This window comes from Pollicipes pollicipes, unplaced genomic scaffold, assembly GCF_011947565.3.
Source record: "Pollicipes pollicipes isolate AB1234 unplaced genomic scaffold, Ppol_2.1 Scaffold_4740;HRSCAF=5597_pilon_pilon_pilon, whole genome shotgun sequence".
Lineage (NCBI taxonomy): Eukaryota > Metazoa > Arthropoda > Thecostraca > Pollicipedomorpha > Pollicipedidae > Pollicipes > Pollicipes pollicipes.
In genome coordinates, this window is record NW_023596545.1 from 40459500 (window position 1) to 40477990 (window position 18491).

The 18491-nt window shown below is 51.1% G+C and overlaps 1 pseudogene across 1 annotated transcript; it reads left to right on the forward strand.

The window, feature by feature from the left end:
• On the forward strand, nt 1–3380 carry LOC119098509 (tubulin alpha chain-like; annotated as a pseudogene). The gene is made up of 2 exons (XR_005094249.1): nt 1–93; nt 1959–3380. The product of XR_005094249.1 is annotated as a tubulin alpha chain-like (transcript).
• Nucleotides 3381–18491: the final 15111 nt, after the last annotated feature.

Genomic DNA, 18491 nt, shown 5'->3' on the forward strand with positions numbered 1-18491 from the left:
GTTGGGTCGGCGAAGCGTCGTAGCGCCGCTGGGTTCACCTAAGCTCTCTGTGATCCGCGTCGCGTGTCAGCGGATTCTTCAGACATCACCATGGTGAGAACTTGTCTACTTTTTTGCTGTTAATTCAAACTGCTCAGAATTGTTACGAAAAGTGCTGGAATAAGCGGTGGGAATTGGGGAGGGCCGGCCGGCGCACCCAAACACTCGCATAACTGGCGAATCACGGCGAATGTTTGTTTATCGCTCGGGTGCAACCTTTGCGTCACTCATCCCGGGGTCAAATTTGTATTTTCAGGCGGCAAAAGTTGAGTCGGTGTCACGTGATTTGCTGGTGTAATCCCGGCAATGGATGACTGGTTCGTAATGCCATGGCTGTACGGTCAGGAACGGATGCATGCCCCAAATTAACACATTCCGTGATTCATGTGTTGGCATCAAGCGAGGGAAACATTGAAGAGCAGGCCGGGAATGTGTCTGGTGGTACTTGTGTCCATCCAAGGCCTGCCGTACTTTTGTCGGTTCACTGTCAACCCGCCGGGGCCACGTGGTTCTATGGCAATCGTTACGCAGCCGCGCCTCTCGCTGCGTTTCATTTGGACTCTGCTGGAGAATGGCTTTCCGGTGATAGCCGACGCCTGCAGCCGGCTGCAGGCGTCGGTTCAGTAGGGTCAGAACCGGGCGGTCACCGGCGGGGCGCTGCCGGCCCGGTTCCAAGATGGCGCGCGTCCGACGCGGGCATGGGCGGACCGCTGTGCCGGCCGCGCCGCCGCGGCAAACCGGCCCACGCTGGAACGCCACCTGCAGGCTGAGCGGACGCCGTGCCCAGGCCGGCCCCCATTGTTCTTGCGGCATCAGACCGGCCAGCTTGGGGACGGGTGTGGGCGGGGAGGGAACTGGCGCGTTGCGAAATGTGCCACTGTGTTTGTGGACGATTGAGGCGTTTGTCATGCATGTTTTGGGGGATTGGCCCTACTAAAACGTTCTAGTATTATTTCCTCCCCAAAATTATTAAAATTAAAGCACTCGTATAAGTCAGGTGCGCCGTCAAGATTGTGTAAGTAAAGAGGGCCCGACGTGGAATGAAAAGAAAAGAAACTGAACAACGCAACTGCCGGCATAACAAAATATTTGATGTCGCGTGTACGAGAGGTCTGTGATTGCGTTCTTTGAAAGAATTGACGTTTTTTGCATTCGCATAGATAAGACAATAGTTACAGCCCTATTACCTGACGAAAAACCAGGAGAAAGGAGGTATAAATGCGTTGATACTTTGGCAACATGCCGCGGCCAGTACACCAGTGAATTAATTAGTAGTTGAGTTAAAGTTATATTACATTAGTTATTATGTAAGTATTGTTATAGCGAAATAGTTATTTGACAGTCATGAAATCAATATCAGATAATTTTGAATTTACTTCTGTCGTTCGTTTTGATAAGGCGTGTTGCCGAAATATCAACGCATCTATATTTCCATTCTCCCGGTTTTATCCGAGGGATAAGGTTATTACTAGTCTTATCAACTTGAATGATGTCCCTCGCATATCCATGCACAACTTGCGTTTTTTTCACATTGCCCGCATCGGAATTAGCACATGAAGAGTTTTTAGCGAGTTTGAATCCGTGTTCGAATAAGTTGGTGTTGGTCCGCGGTTGTTTTAACTTCAGTTTTGGTTCCGGTGGTTGGCAATTTTCTGTACGTGCTTGTGTGCATCAGGCCTGGCAGCCTGACATCCTGATGCATTTATCAGCATCCCAATTCAATCGTCTTGTGCTAATCACACTTTTCCCAAATAAATGGCGCCTGATCAGGGACGGGAATGCCAACATCAGCGAATAAACTGTTTCAAGTAGACTATTTCCGTTAATCGCATGTGGTTAAGTTGCCTTTAACGCTTAGCTGGCTATGTGGCAGTACCCTCTTGATCCTCAGTCGCGTACGTGGCTTTCGTCTATTTCAGCGCGAATGCATCTCCATCCACATCGGCCAGGCCGGTTGCCAGATGGGCAACGCCTGCTGGGAGCTCTACTGCCTGGAGCATGGTATCGGCCCGGATGGTCAGATCCCTTCGGACAAGTCGCTTGGCGCGTCGGACGACAGCTTTCTCCACCTTCTTCTTGGAGACGGGGGCCGGCAAACACGTGCCGCGCGCCGTGTTCGTCGACCTTGAGCCGAGCGTCGTGGACGAGATCCGCACGGGCATCTACCGACGTCTGTTCCACCCGGAGCAGATTATCTCGGGCAAGGAGGACGCGGCCAACAACTATGCGCGCGGCCACTACACTATCGGCAAGGAGGTGGTGGACCTGGTGCTGGACCGCGTCCGCAAACTGGCCGACCAGTGCACCGGCCTGCAGGGCTTCCTGGTCTTCCACTCATTCGGCGGCGGCACCGGCTCCGGCTTCACCTCTCTGCTGATGGAGCGGCTCAGCGCCGACTACGGCAAGAAGTCGAAGCTCGAGTTCGCCATCTACCCGGCGCCGCAGGTGGCCACGGCCGTGGTCGAGCCCTACAACTCCATCCTGACCACGCACACCACGCTGGAGCACTCGGACTTGCGCCTTCATGGTCGACAACGAGGCCATCTACGACATCTGCCGCCGCAACCTGGACATCGAGCGCCCCTCTTACACGAACCTGAACCGGCTGATTGGCCAGATTGTCTCCTCCATCACTGCCTCGCTCCGCTTTGACGGCGCCCTCAACGTCGACCTGACAGAGTTCCAGACCAACCTGGTGCCGTACCCGCGCATCCACTTCCCGTTGGTGACATATGCACCGGTCATCTCGGCCGAGAAGGCCTCCCACGAGCAGCTGTCTGTGAGCGAGATCACCAACGCCTGCTTTGAGCCGGCCAACCAGATGGTCAAGTGCGACCCGCGCCATGGCAAGTACATGGCCTGCTGCATGCTGTACCGTGGCGACGTCGTGCCCAAGGACGTCAACGCCGCCATCGCTGCCATCAAGACCAAGCGCAGCATCCAGTTCGTCGACTGGTGCCCGACTGGCTTCAAGGTGGGCATCAACTACCAGCCGCCGACGGTGGTGCCCGGCGGCGACCTGGCCAAGGTGCAGCGCGCCGTCTGCATGCTCTCCAACACCACCGCCATTGCCGAAGCCTGGGCGCGCCTCGACCACAAGTTCGACCTGATGTACGCCAAGCGCGCCTTCGTTCACTGGTACGTGGGCGAGGGCATGGAGGAGGGCGAGTTCTCCGAGGCGCGCGAGGATCTGGCCGCCCTGGAGAAGGACTATGACGAGGTCGGCATCGACTCTGCCGATGCGGAAGATGAGGGCGAGGAGTACTAAACGTGACCTCTGTGACCACAGTCACGGCCTTGCACATTCCTTTCAAGAAATAATAAAATCCCTCGTTTGAGCATATGTTAGAACAGCTCCGGCTTCCGGGGACCGCGATTATTACACCGAATCATCACCAGCGGTACTTTATCATGCACAACATCAGTACTTCGGTATCATCGGTTTTCATGATCGGTACCCACATCGCACATGGGTTGGCAGCTCTCAGTACATGAGGTAATTTGGCGAAGCGTCTCAAACTCAAAACTCAGTTACATCAAACGTTTAACATGGTGTGGATGGCTAACAAGTGGGTGGCCCACGAAAGCAAGGGAGCGGTGTGTGAACGGTTGTCTGAGCGCTTGCGATAACCTTGGGATTATTGGTCATGAGTTATCTACACCAACTGCACCAATAGACGCGCAATTTTGCGCGTCACCATCTCTATTCTGAACAAAACTTCATATATGTTGCATCGTGCTCCGGTCGCATGAAGTTTTGGGACTTCTACACTGCCGTTTTGTGTCGGTGACGACGTTGGAGAATGACGTAATGAGGAAAGTGTACCAGGCAAAGCGGCGATAACACCGCAGCCGTGGAGCGTTTTAATAGCAAACGTCAAGAGGTACACAAATGTAATGTTCTAAAAGATTATATGAAGAATGTTGAACTTGTATGCAACATCATTGATAAATATGCCATACTATCTACTATGTATCTGCAATCATTCTCCACAGCAAAAGAATGCTAATTTTTAAACTTGGTAACGCCTCCGATTCATCGCGAATGTCGATTTTTGCAATAGTTCAATATCACTCCGGAAAGTATCAGTGAAAAAATGAGGCTTATTGTATAGACATGCAGTGGGGACGGGTTTGACGTCACGATGGGGGCTTCCGCTAGGTAAATAAGAAGTGCTAGTCATGCTAATAATCTATTACGAATCGGCTGAGTTTGCCTGCACAATGTCGTACTTGATATCTGGCGTGTCAGGAAAACCAACATAACAGGCAAAGCTGTGAAAATTCCTTCTCCGCGTCAGAACGGGAGGTCAGACAGAGATTGCAACAACATGCATCAGCGTAATGGAAGCCTCCTGGACCCCTGGACTATACAGTGAGACCTAGGAATAGTGCACACGTGGTTAACTGTTGGTACAGTCTAAAAAAAGGAACGAACCGACAGGGAAAAGCACCATTTTCTTAAAAAGTTAACTTAAAAAGATTTGATAAAATAGACCAATTTCGAGAACTTTTTTGAAATCAAACTTGAGCTTGGTCAGCGCTGTTCGTCAGCCAGGTTGGGCCTTGAGGTTCATCTTGCCCCACGAATGAATAATGTTTGAAGGAATCTCCCAAATTAACCGCTTCATTTCGCGGTAAGTGAGTTTTGGCTCCCCTCATCCCTGCTCACTTTTATCGTCTGCCACTTTTCCTACGCTGCCATTAAGTGTGTCAGAGGTGACGTTCCACGACTGTCACATTCTGCAAGCATGCATGCGCCATTTTCCACTGAGCATACTGTTTTGCAATCAAGTCCACGATCTCAACGCCATCATCGGTTGCTCTCGCCAAACTTTGAATCTCGGTGATGCATGCAAACACGCTGAAGGAGTGCCGCTAGCCCCCGCACCTACGCAGCACAGCACGATGGCCTCAAGGCAGTTAATCTGGCAAATCCCGTACTTCTGTCGTTTGCGTCTAATGCTTTTCATCGACCGTCAGGGGCAGATCTAGCCTGGAGTTGTTTTTTTTTGGGGGGGGGGGCAACCGTTCGTCGCCAACAGGCCAAACACAACAATACAAATGCACAGATTGGGATCCGTACACAGATCAAGAAGTAGGTAGGTCTTGTTCTTTAGTGGGAGGGTTAACAAGGGCTGAGATGATTAAAAACATTTTCTGGTCCTTGAACAGCCCTCGTACAATGCTAACGGTCAGCAATTCAATCATCCACGTGCCTGTCAAACACGATGTTTGCGCCGAGTATGACCGAGCCGCGTCAACATGCGTTTTGTTTGGATATTCAAATCGCTGCCAACTTTTCTTCATGAAGTTTTTTTCTGAAACGGAAAAAAATGTTTGATACCGCACCATCAGTTAAAACAGACGGTAAGTAGACGAAAATTTTATGAAGTTCTGGGAATGTTTTTTTAGGGGGGGGGGCAAAATATACTCTCAGTTTTTTGGGGGACATGGCCCCGTGCCCCCCCCCCCAAGATCCGCCTATGTCGACTGTAGCATGAATTTTCTCACGCACCAACCGCCGCCATACCGCCGCGCCCAGCCGCCGCCGAATCCGAGTGCACGTCCTCACGTGCCGTTTGTTGCGGAACGCAGGCGCGGCCAGTCACGTGCCGCTCCGGGACGCCGCGGGTCGCTGCGCCCCAGAAGCATCGGGCCGCCGCCACATGTTCTGCGCGCGTCTGTCCGTTGGAGACTGCGGCCGCCGCCGCGGCCGGCCCCTGCACCGCCAGACCGCAGCGCCCCTTTCAGGCTCAAGACAAGCGTACTCAGACGGGACCGTATAGATCGAAAACAAACGGTGATTGTGTATGATTAATTTCTTCGTGTGCCGGCCGCCCCTCGGCGCCTTCCAAAACCGATGATCAGTATTGATTCGCAGCAACTGTCCGCCGGTCGTGTCGAGAGGCTTCGCGGCCATCGAAACATGGGAGTCCACGCCCAGACAGACTTGTGCTGGCTGGGTGGGATATTTTATTATTAACCATCCGTGCACACCGTTTTTGAACTAAGCTGTCTTGAAACCTTGAATTAAGCCGCGTTCATTCTTTGAACATTCGGGTGAACATTCGGAACATTCGGAACACCCTTTGAATTACCCGTTCTCATTCACAAGCCAGTTTCACACTTCAAATTGTGTTACAACATTAGTCTCTTCACACTCAAAGGTGATCTGGATGGATGTCACGACGTTGGTGTTACGGCATAAACTCGTACCGATAGGAGTGCTACGGCATTAACTCCTGCCGATAGGAGTGCTGCGGCGACAGTTTTCCGTGGCACTACCTCTACTGCAGACATTTCTAAAGACTTTACTTAAACGCGACAGCACTGCTAGTGCAAAGGCTTATTCACGAAGAGCGCTACACGGCACGATTCATTCTGAAAAGTGTGTACACGGCAATGCATTTTGCGCAAAAATATATGTAGTCTTTATTTATACGCAACATGACTTTCTCTGCAAAAACTCGTGGATATGAGTGCTAACGACAAAACGTGTGCTGCAAAAACTTATACTTGCCATTACTTCATCGCTTTTTAATAAAAGCTTATACAGTCTTCACTTATGTTCATAACTTCTACTGCAAAAATTCATACACGGCATGTGTAGTGCACAAAAAGCTTATGCTGCAAAAACGTACATCAGGCCTTACTTCCGCGGCAAATATTTGACCACAGGCCTTTGCTGTAGCACTAATGTCGCGCATAAATCTTTGCATTAGAATATTGCCGTTTATAAATAACGACTGTAATGTGTTTGCAATAGAAGTAGTGACGAGTAAAATGTTTGCAGTATCGTGTAACACTACTGTCGTTTATGCGTATTGGCAGCAGAAGTAATGTCGTAGCTGTCCTGTCGATAGGAGTTTTTTTTTTCTTGTAGCACTTATGTCGTGGAACCCCTTTGAATATGGAGTAAATGAAATAAAAAAATAATAGGATTATGAATATGGCGGACCACTGCCGACAGCGTCTGCACGCGCCTGGCCGGCCGGCAAAGGGCTGCGTCACACACGGGGCCAGCCGACAAGGGGCTGCGTGGCGCACGGGGCCAGCCGACAAGGGGCTGCGTGACGCACGGGGCCAGCCGACAAGGGGCTGCGTGACGCACGGGGCCAGCCGACAAGGGGCTGCGTGGCGCACGGGGCCAGCCGGCAAGGGGCTGCGTGACACACGGGGCCAGCCGGCAAGGGGCTATGTGGCGCACGGGGCCGGCCGGCAAGGGGCTGCGTGGCGCACGAGACCGGCCGGCAGGGGGCTGTGTGGCGCACGGGGCTGGCCGGCATGGGGTTGCGTGGCGCACGGGCCGGCCGGCAGGGGACTGTGGCGCACGGGGCCGGCCGACAGCGGGCTGTGTGGCGCACGGGGCTGGCCGACAGGGGGCTGCGTGGCGCGCGAGGCTGGCCGGCAGGGGACTGTGTGGCGCGCGGGGCTGGCCGAGAGCGCCGCGCCGCGTCGCCCGGCTGTGACCGCATCCACATCGTATCACTGCAGGCTACAAGGGCGTGTAGTGGGTCCCCACATTTCTATCAATGTGCTCCAGTGTTGAATCGAACGACAAATCCAAAAGTTAACGTCTCTCCTGAATATTAGGCGTTATGAAATTCGGAGAAAAGAATGTACGTGCTGGAAAAGCACAGTAGCCTGATGGTGGTGCACATACGTTAAACTGTATTCATATCGCCACTTAGAGCATTACATCAGCTGCAATATGCCAGCCTTTTCGTAGCGAAATGGTGCTATGGGTGCGCACTCATCATCGTTTTACTTCTACGTTTTCATCACTATATCAGTTTCTAACGTCGTTACCTACGGAAAGCGCCTGGCGCAAATGTCTACTACAGAACCATAACGATGAATCATGGATCATGACCATGAGGTAACCCCGCACCGGTTTGCCTAGGGCTGAGCTGGTGGTACATGCTCAACTGATTGAGTTGATGGGGAGTGGGCGTGACGTCATATTACTTAACACACACCACGAAAGACTGGCCAGTCATATATGAATGGCCAGCCAAACCGATGGGATGCGTATACGCAACTCACCAGTTTGCAAGCAAAGAATTCCGGGCTCATAGTGTTGTTGAAGCGAATACGCCCCTGTGCGCCGCAAATCGGAGGAGCAGAGCCTCCTGCGTCAGGTGGTTAGCGGAGGCTGATGATGCAAAAATATGTTGTTCGTTTTATAAAAAAGATACAGCTGGAGATCCTAGGAGTTTCTTTTCCCACTCCTAGTTCATTTTCGCAGGAATAGGAGAGTGGTTGTGTGGTAGAGGTATGAAAATGCCCTTAACCAAGGTTATTTAGCTCAGTTGAGCCTGACTTGATAGAAGGCGTCTGGAAGCAAGTTCGAACGATGAATGCCAGAAACCCTATCACGAAATCACCACATTCTCATCCGCCTACTAGTTCACATCAATTAATAGAAAATGCTCGGACACCCCCACTTGCGCTTTGACCCTGCATCGCGATTAGCGGTGGAAGGTCGTAACAGTGTGCGTTATGCAGCCACTCGAGTGTTACCCACACTATACATGTTCGTCGTCGCGCAATGATTATTTACATGACATAGTCCCGGAAACGCTCAGGCACGCTTGTTTTACGAGAGGAGCGTCGCAATTGACTCGCCGAAATAGACTCGGACGAAAACGCTTCGTTCTTTAAAACAGCTGTGTCTATATCTGATGGCACTGGTAGCGGGCATGGGGGTAGTGCAGACGGCACCTCTATCATGTGGTCGGACACAGATGGGGCATCAGCGGGCGGAACATGCAGCGCAGTGGGGACTAACTGGAGAGGCTGAACGCCAGAGCGAGCCAGTGGCGTCACGACCGTCAGTTGGACGAATGTGGGCGCACTCAGGGTTTGCCTCCAACAACTCGACCTCATCAACAAGAGGTTCGTACGTACTGCTATGCACGTGCCTTGTTTTGAGAACTCTGCCCTGGGGGGCTAGCCATGCCAGCGCGGAATAATCACTGGTCGAGCGACGCTGATACTGAAAAAGACGTTCGTACGGCGTTACATTGGTGGCGGCACACAAAAGACGTTCGTACGGCGCTACATTGGCGGCGGTGCACAAAAGACGTTCGTACGGCGCTACATTGGCGGCGGTGCACAAAAGACGTTCGTACGGCGCTACATTGGCGGCGGTGCACAAAAGACGTTCGTACGGCGCTACATTGGCGGCGGTGCACAAAAGACGTTCGTACGGCGCTACATTGGCGGCGGTGCACAAAAGACGTTCGTGCGGCGTTACATTGGTGGCGGTACACAAAAGGCGTTCGTACGGCGTTACATTGGTGGCGGTACACAAAAGACGTTTGTACGGCGTTACATTGGCGTTACTTTTGTGTACCGCCACCAACGTCGTTACATTGGTGGCGGCACACAAAAGACGTTCGCACGGCGTTACATTGGTGGCGGTACACAAAAGGCCACGGCTGGAATGGAGAGCATCCGGGAGGACCTCTTCCCACTGCGAAGTTTTCTGGCCGCGCGATCGCAGCGCCAGAGATACGGCCCCCCAGATGGTGCCGTTGTGTAGCTCTATTTGGCCGTTCCCTCGGGGATTAGAAGCTGTGCGGCTGCACGCTATTCCGCGGCCACGGAGAAACTGACTGAGTTACGCCGTCATGGAGGTCGAGCCACGCTCGGAATGCACGTAGGCAGGCATGCCGAATATGGCGAAGAGGCGGCACGAGCAGCCAATAACAGCGGTAGAAGTCAGATCGGCGCACAGAAAAGCGAACGGAAACCTTGAAAACTAGTCTGCAATAACGAGCATGCATCGATTTCGAAATGAAGCGGACAGCGGCCCTTTCAAATCGATGTTCATTGTTTCGAAAGGCTGAGTCGCTTTAATAAGCGTCCCTCGGAGAGATACACGGAACTGTGATTTCATCTCTGCACACACAGGACACGAAGCGGTCATGTTCTTTATGTCGCTTACAGAGAGTGGCAAGTTTGTGCACCGTACGAAGTGTGACATTCGGGTGATGCCGGGGTGACGCCAACGCGTCATCTTCTCGTTGTTCTATCTCATTCGCATGTACCAGAACTGTTCGTTCATTGTACTATTCCGTCGGAATTTATCGCATCAAGAAGAAATAACTCACAAGGAAGAAATGCTTGTGTTGGTGGGGTCCATATGCGTCATATGTGGGCAACCTGGGCTCATGTTAACTTGGGCTGCATGTGGGATGGTATCTAGGCTTAATATGGGACCCAAATGGGCTATCCACATGTCAGGTGCGCGATAGTTACCACACACACACAGTACTAACGTGTATACCAATTGTTTTCATTATCTGGGTTTTACCACATCGTGTGCAATTCTTCTAAAACATGAGACTGCTGCCTCAAATGGGGTCCATATGGGCTGAGCACGGGCTAGCTGGGCTCAAGTCCATGTAGGATGCAGGTGAGCTGGTATTTTGACTCCATCTGGGACCCAGATGGGCTGTCCATACGCTAACATGCTCGGCACAGGTATATTAGGCCTGCTACTTTGCGCTCCCATGCTGGATTTTTCTATCATGTACAAATGAATGCATAGCAAAGGAGAGCGGCACGGGCTGGGGCTCATGTGGGATGTATGTGGGTAAGTTGGGCTCACGTCAATATGGGTTGCAGGTTGCAGGCCTTTGGGCTCCATGTTGGACTCAAATGAGCCGCCCACAGCTTAAATACCCAATAAAGTTGCCACATTCACAACTATCTGCACATGAATTGTTTTAGTTGCTTCGAGTTTTTATCATATTGTATACAATTATTTTACATGGGACAGCTGGCTGGAATGGGGTCCATATGGCCTGAGCATGGGCTAGCTGGGCTCACGTCCATGTAGGCTGCAGGTGGGCTGGTATTTGGGCTCCACCTGGGACCCAGATGGGCTGCCCATATGCTAACATATTTGGCACAGGTGCGTTAGGCTGGCTATTTTGTGCTCCCCCGTTGGGTTTTTTCTCATCAGGTACAAATGAGTACATAGCAAAGGAGAGCAGCACGGGATGAGTTTCATGTGGGGGTTCACGCGGGATGGTTCATATGGGACCTTGTCATGAAGACCTCTAAAGATCTTGATGAAAAGGCCAAATCTCAGAGGATGTATAAAACACAAAAATGTCGAGGAGTGGTGAATAGCAAGGTGCCCTACGAAACAACCCGATCTCAACCGACTAAGTACAAATAGTCACACGGCACCACACCGACCCACCACGAGCGTCCGCCCTCTAGCTCGCCTCCATCTGGACCAGATCTGCCTGGATCTGGCCAGCGGCCACTTCCTGTTGCGCTAACCGACGTCTACCGAGGCCGGACACACATATCCGGTCTTGGAGGCACCGCGCGGGCCCCAGCGGCGCAAGCGACACGTAGAGGCAGCAAGTGCCAAGACGAGAGAGAGCGATAAAGTGTGAGAGAGCGAGAGAGCGGGGGAGCGAGAGAGCGAGAAAGATAGAAAGAGAGGGAGAAAGAGAGAGAGAGAGAGAGAGAGAGAGAGAGAGAGAGAGAGAGAGAGAGAGAGAGAGAGAGAGAGAGAGAGAGAGAGAGAGAGAGAGAGAGAGAGAGAGAGAGAGAGAGAGAGAGAGAGAGAGAGAGAGAGAGAGAGAGAGAGAGAGAAAGAAAGAGAAAGAGGGAGAGAGATTTCCCATCCCCAAAAGGTAGATACCTACCTGAGACTATGCTTCACATCCACGTTTATCAGCAGTCTACGTGACACGCGATGCGCTCACATCACACGCGATGCGCTCACACCACATCATGGCACCTTCCACTAAGACGCAATACGCTCACGTCAAAACATTTAACACGCCGCTGAGGTACATCCAAGGCCTCGTCACGTACATCACTGGTTAAAACACGCCCGAGCTGCCGGCTGAGTGCGACGCGCTCGAGGGGGGGTTGGGGGCAGAGTTGACCCCATTGCGATACAAGGACTAAGAGACCTAGAGGCAACAAATAAGCGAGTGGATGAGTCTTCATGGGGAGTCACTTGTGTCACATCTAAGGTACCTAGGTTGTCACCTTAGTGTAAAGTAAGCACAAACAAGGTCGACGCCCTCCGCGGTACCTACAGGCCTCTTCACACAACTAGCGCACCTAGATACCTGCTATACGTAAAAGTCACTGGCGTTTAAATGACGTTAGTGGCCTTATTTCATTTTAGAAAATAAAAATGAACAAAAGCCTTCGAGGTGATTTTGCTACTAAAATTTATGATAGGCGCTCTTGTCCGAACCGCATGCTTCCCAAGGCCAGAGATTCATCGAGGTCGTTTTAGATAAGATGCACCCCCAACCCTAATGAGCTTGAAGAACAAATCTTTTGACCTCGCTGTGGTCCAGGAATTAGGAATCGGCGAAAAAACTGCCTGCTAAAGGAAATTTTCCACCGATGAATCCGTTTGGCTTTTACCTAAATCTCACTTCTATATTTGACCCGAAGTCAACAGAACTAGTCGTAGCATTAATTTGCTCTGTCTCATTGCCTAAGCAACCACCCCAACGTTGAACGACGCACTTAAACTCCGTTATCGCACTACATTGAACGATGACCTAGCAATTACCTTCCCTGACAGCCATGACCTGGCTTTGACCTTTCGCAGGTCAGTGACATTAGGAGTACATCTTATTTGTGTAGTGAAGGATTGGCTATTCAGTTACCCAAAACTACACGAAATTTGGCGCGGCTACGCCATGCTATTCGTAAAAGGTTTATTTTTAAATCATGGCGTGGTTTTTCATGTCATTTTGAGCTATGGTGGCCACATTTTTCCGTATAGTGAAAGACTGCGCCAATTCGAAATGATAAGCTATCATATTTATTTCTATCCTCTCATATCAAATACACTGCCCTCAGCGAGTCAGACACCCGTTGACTGTTGGCTGCTTGCCAACTGATGCTCACCTATCATACGATTTCGAAGTCTCTGTTGAGTGGGAATGAACTTACATTTCCATTACGATGGTGTTATTTGGGTTGACGCCTCCGCTGTCTTGTCTTTCACCTGTGTAGAAGAGACAGAAAACTAATAACCGAAGGAACACTCTGCGACAACAAATAATACCTAACAAGTAAAAAGAGCATGCTGGTTGTGGGGCCTATCTTTGAGCAGAGTGCCATCGCCTAATATATGCTCCTCATGGAAATAGCGCCATTACCGCGCGTTGGTTTCAATATGGGCTTCCGGCGAGACCGATACGAAGGTCAAAGTTTCCAAAAAAGTCGCAATGCCAAAACTCTGTTTCAGGCAGCCCTGTTTACATGTATAATGCCATAAGATACGCTAAGAATTCGTCTAAAACGCGTTTCGTTGCGCTCTTGCCGATATTGCTACCGCACTTCATTTGACACTACGCACGGGAAAATATATGCAATGGAGAAGGTAAAAAAGATGACATTTCAACCAGCTCGTTTTATTCAACAGAAGCTCTGTGGACAATCTATATCCAACCTTATGCCTTGGTCAGACAATTACATGACAAATAATGCAATGGAAACATAAAAAGGTTCCCACCCGTTGGCAACTGTTTTACTAGATCTGGCTGTACAGTGACACTGATGTCTTCCGACGCCCCCGACGGCAGACACGCCGCGTCTACGGCCTGACGTAACGGACGTCCACGTAGCTGCCGCCTCAGATGCCGTCTCAGTGCGCATACTGCCGCAGGTGCCACGGGTCAAGCACGGACATGCGGATTTTGTCGCACCAGTGCCTGAGGTCGGGAACAGATAGCTGCTCCTGTATGGATTTCCTCCAGTCCGTCGACATGCGGCACGCTGTCGGAGAGTCAAGCCAAAGAGTCATCTGGAGAATGGACTGCAGGTCACTATGGGTCTGCACAGCCCAGTGCTTGCGGATGTCGTCGTATGATGGAAATTCGATATTTGGGTGGGGGTCTGCTCTCTCTTTCATGTACTGATTCTCCGATTCCCGGACCATCTCCAGCCAGCCGGGCACGGTCTCGCCGAGGGCGCGCATCAGCAGTGGCGCGTTAAGGAGGAGGTCAGCCAAGCCTCGAGGTGTGTCCGGGTCGGCCGGGAGGCCGGCCGGCCGCTGGGCCGCCGGCAGCTCGTGCTGGCTCCTGCACCAAGCACTCACAGCGGCCGGATCGCGTAACAGCTTCTCCACGTCTTTGGTATCGAGAAGTGTCATCAGGGGTGCTGCGTCCAATGTGAACATATTCCCACCGAGAGGTACCAGAGGCATCTGACAGATCAGGGCGTCCGGTGCCATGGTCATGGCTTGGAACAGAAACTGCTGCTGCTTGGTACTGCCAAGAAAGTGGTGGTTTATTCTCTCCAGCTCTGTTTCCATGGCCAGTCTCAACATTGACGGGACGGTGCCCTTCGATGAGTATTGCGTTAATGGTGCAGTGGGCCGGTGAAGAATGCCTGATGCCACGGCTTTCAGCACCAGCGCGCGGGCCAGACCGGTCCGGAGCTGGCTCCTCGACGCCGGCTCTCCAGGAACCTTCAGCACGGGCTGCAGCAGCGTCAGATGGACGTGAGCGCAGTCGCGCGACAGCAGCGATTTCACACCGTGCTTCATGAGGCTGATGGAGTGTGCCATTGCGTTCAGCTCTTCCGCAGACAGGGGCTTTAGCAGGTCGATCCTGGCTGAGAAGAAACATGGCAGGCGACGGATGTCCAAGGCCTCATCCAAAAAGTCCAAGGTATCAAGAGCGGCTCGAGTTACACTCTGCCACTGGCTGCTTGGCTTATTTTGACATAACCAGAGCAGCCCCGTCTTGAAGAAATAGGACTTGATGTTGACGGCTTTTCCGGCAGACTTCAGACGCTGTTTGCAAATCTTGAGAGCGCACATCGCCAGTGTCTGCACCTTACTCATGTGCCAAACGGCTACCACCTCCGCGCGTGAGAATGATAGCCGCCACTCGCATCGCTCTGTGGCGCTGCCTTTACAGCCAGTTGGCACGATGTGAACCCCAAATCTGCAGATGTCGTTTCGTACCGCCTCCGGCGGCCAGTCGCACTTACGGCCACGTAGAAGGAAGTCGTTATCCGGCCACCAGTGAACATGCAGGCAGGGTACGTAGTCATGACCTACCACAAGGTCATACTCTCCCATGGGGAAGGCTGTTGCTGGTCCGCTAGCTTCCAATGTTTTATGTTGGGGGTATGTCACCAGCAAAAAGTCGCGCATAAGCTGGCGGACACTCTCAGCTGAGAATGGTAAGGGCTCCGAGTGGGGACAGTCTCCCCTTGGAGTCTGCAGCAGCGTCACAAAAGCAGGGTTCTCAGTCGGAACTATCATCAACTGTGGAACTTCTGAGTCGCTGATTGCCGACGGTGAGTCTGAAGATGTTCGTCCCACCGAGCCTGGCTGGCCGGTGGCCGTGCCGCCAGTCACAAAGCTAACCTCACCGAGGCAATACATGATGTCCATGTCCGAACTATTCAATTCTGGGTCTCCTCCAACGTCGTAGATCCCTTCCATCATACTTCCGGACATGGTGGCGCTCTGTATGGTGAGCTGACCCAGCGGTGAGCACCGGCACGTGGCACGCTCCTTCTGCAGCACGTTCAGCAGGGGGACCGATCGCAGACTCGCCAACAGCCGCTGCTGCTCGTCAACTACGCTGCACGCGAACACGTCCGCCACGCTCAGCTGTGGTTTCACAGACAGGACGCAGTCAATCACCATGTCGACGAGATCACCACACTTACGGTTCAGCAGGTTCACTAATAAATCCAAATGCTCTCCCATGTCCATGACGGCACCGAGCTCTCCGACAGGAGACCGTCACGCCTCTTGCACGGCACCCCAACGTCGGCCCACTGCAACGCTGGCGGTTACCCGCTGAGTGTGGCTGCAGCACCGGCCGGCCGCTATCAGCAGTGTCAAGCAGACATCCGTCGGTACGAGTTTGGTCGCGACGCCACGGCCGAGCTGCTCCGCAAAACTGACGGAACTGCTGAGGGGAAGGGTGACTGGACTGGGTAGAAATATGTCCGTCGTTCAGAACGTTCGGAACGAGTCTCTCCTTGCGGTGGTCTTCATTATCTTGATTCGTCCCGTGAAGCGACAGGCAATATTTCACATAGGTGATAATCGGCGCACATGGGTCCGACACCAGCGCCACGGCGCCCAGGGGAGAGCCGATTGAGGGCATGCAGCTCGCCCCCCCCCCCCCCCCAGGAGTGACGTCACACCCTCGAGAGTGACGTCGTCCTAGCGCTAAGGAAACTTGTTTACCATAGGCTGGACACGACACTGAGGCGGTGTGCGACACATTGCGGGCCAAACAAGCTTCATACCACTGAGCCAGTTGCGGCCGAAGAAACACGGCCCATCGCCGTTCACTGCTTTTAGCGGCAAGTGAGTAGAGGTTCTGTCGTAGTCGACGTGATCGAGGATATTAGACCACGCGATTGGCGATTCCAAACCAAGAATATAGATCTTGACTCATAACGAAGTGTGGCGTAATTTTTTCTTTTCATAACAAACGACTGCGCATTCAGGTTTTTATTGAGCTGGCTTCCATCCTGTCATTAAAGCTGGAGCCCAACGTAAGGTTGCTAGCAATAAATGTTCGTGGTGGGTCAACATCGTTTACTTTTTTATAAAAAGAAATAATGGATTGAGATTATTGTACGATGTGCAATTTTGAAGGAATCGCTGTATATTGTAAGCATTGAGTGATAGTTAAGCTCTAAAAGGCTTTCGTTTTGAGCATTTGAGACGTATTTTTGTGACATTTTTTTTTAAGCGTATCGGTTCCAATCGTTTGTAGCTGCCGAGTAACTACACATACTTTATTTTCAGTCGCTTGCTCGAATCTTCCAAAGTTCAGCGTGGACAATGCTGCATTAGCCGATTTATATACCGTACTGGACAGCACGTAGCCAACTGCACACCAGAATAGGCATGTATGTTAAAACAACTGGAAGCGCTCGTCCCAGTTAGATTATTTTTCCCGTGTATCTGTAATTCGGCCAGTCGAATGCCCCTTTGGCCTTAGTTGGGCTTGTGCTTTCTTTTTTGTTCTGCATTCTTTCAGTTGCCTATAGTTTGAAAATATGGAAGGGGAGACAGTTATCAGCCAACTTCAAGGTAAACAAGTAGTGCAGGCTCTTCAGTGAACAAGTTATTCTCACCGGGATGTAAATCGCAATGGCGAAACGTGTTTTTTTCTGTCACCGACGAAATTTGGAACAGCCATGATTATCACCTGGGGTCAAATATATAAAAAATCTTACAATATACCCTTAAATGCGATAAATTACAAAAACCAAGATAACTAAAGTGTAATGCGTCATAAAGAGCACAAATATTTATTGGCTTCCTTCTAGGCGACTTCAATGCCACCAAATGGCTGCTGATTTTGTTCATTCTAGCAATATATATTGCTAGATATTCTAATACATATTCTAGCAATACACTAACATAAGTTAGTGGTCAGTATTCAACTACCTTGAACATTAATATCCTGTGGAGTTCATCTTTTAAATGTAGTGAGAATGAGGTGGAGCATCGTTATCTGTATGTGGAACAATGCTAGTGTTACGCATTTGAGCAAAATCTTAGTGATCCGACTCAAGTGATATTTGAATTTAATCACGTTTTGGAGGCAGTCAATTTTCATGCGACGGAAACCAAGGTGCACTATGGCAGCTAGCACGTTGAATAGTACGACTGTATTGAGTTTGCAAAAGATTGTAGGGTCTGGGTTATTAACAGTGAAATTCGATGTCTAGGTGTCAGTGTTTAATGTAATGGAAAAATATGCATCATCATAGTTAGTGTGCTGAATGCTCCTACCGCCGTGTATTTTGGCATAATCGTAGATGTTGGAGTTACATTATATTGAATTTCGACGACTGGGACGTTATGGGTACCAGTTGGACATGCTGGCTGGATAGTATTTTAAGACGTTTGATGGAATCAATTTGTAGTTCAAAAAGTTAAAAAGGTAGCCCAGGCCGAAGCTTGATTTGTGTAATTTTCAAATTGATGCTCGGAAGGGGTTAGGATTTCCAGCACCACAAAATCTTGGCAAAGGATTCTCCGGCATAATTTTCAGATGAGTTTAGCTGGTGGGTGAATCTCAGTCTCAATTGCAATCCCACAATTTTGACAAAAGTTCTAATTTCAAAGCTGATCGCACAGCTTGCCCCAACCAAACAGTCATTGGGAAACGGGCTGTCGGGAACTGGTCGGGATATCTCGGTCGGGATCGGACGGAAATTGCTGGTTGGGATAAAGGCCCTATCTCTTCAGAGCCCCCCGATTGCTACAGACGGCCCTCCAACTGATATTTAAGGGCCCAGAACTGAGAGTCGGATTCCTTACTGCGGCTTGCGACCAACCTTTCGATCCCGTTAGGAATACAATTGGGCCCTTGATCGTCTGTCGCGAGGAACCTTTCGGGCACCTCGGGACCTTAGGGAGAGGGAGGGGAGGGCACATACCTTCTGCATGC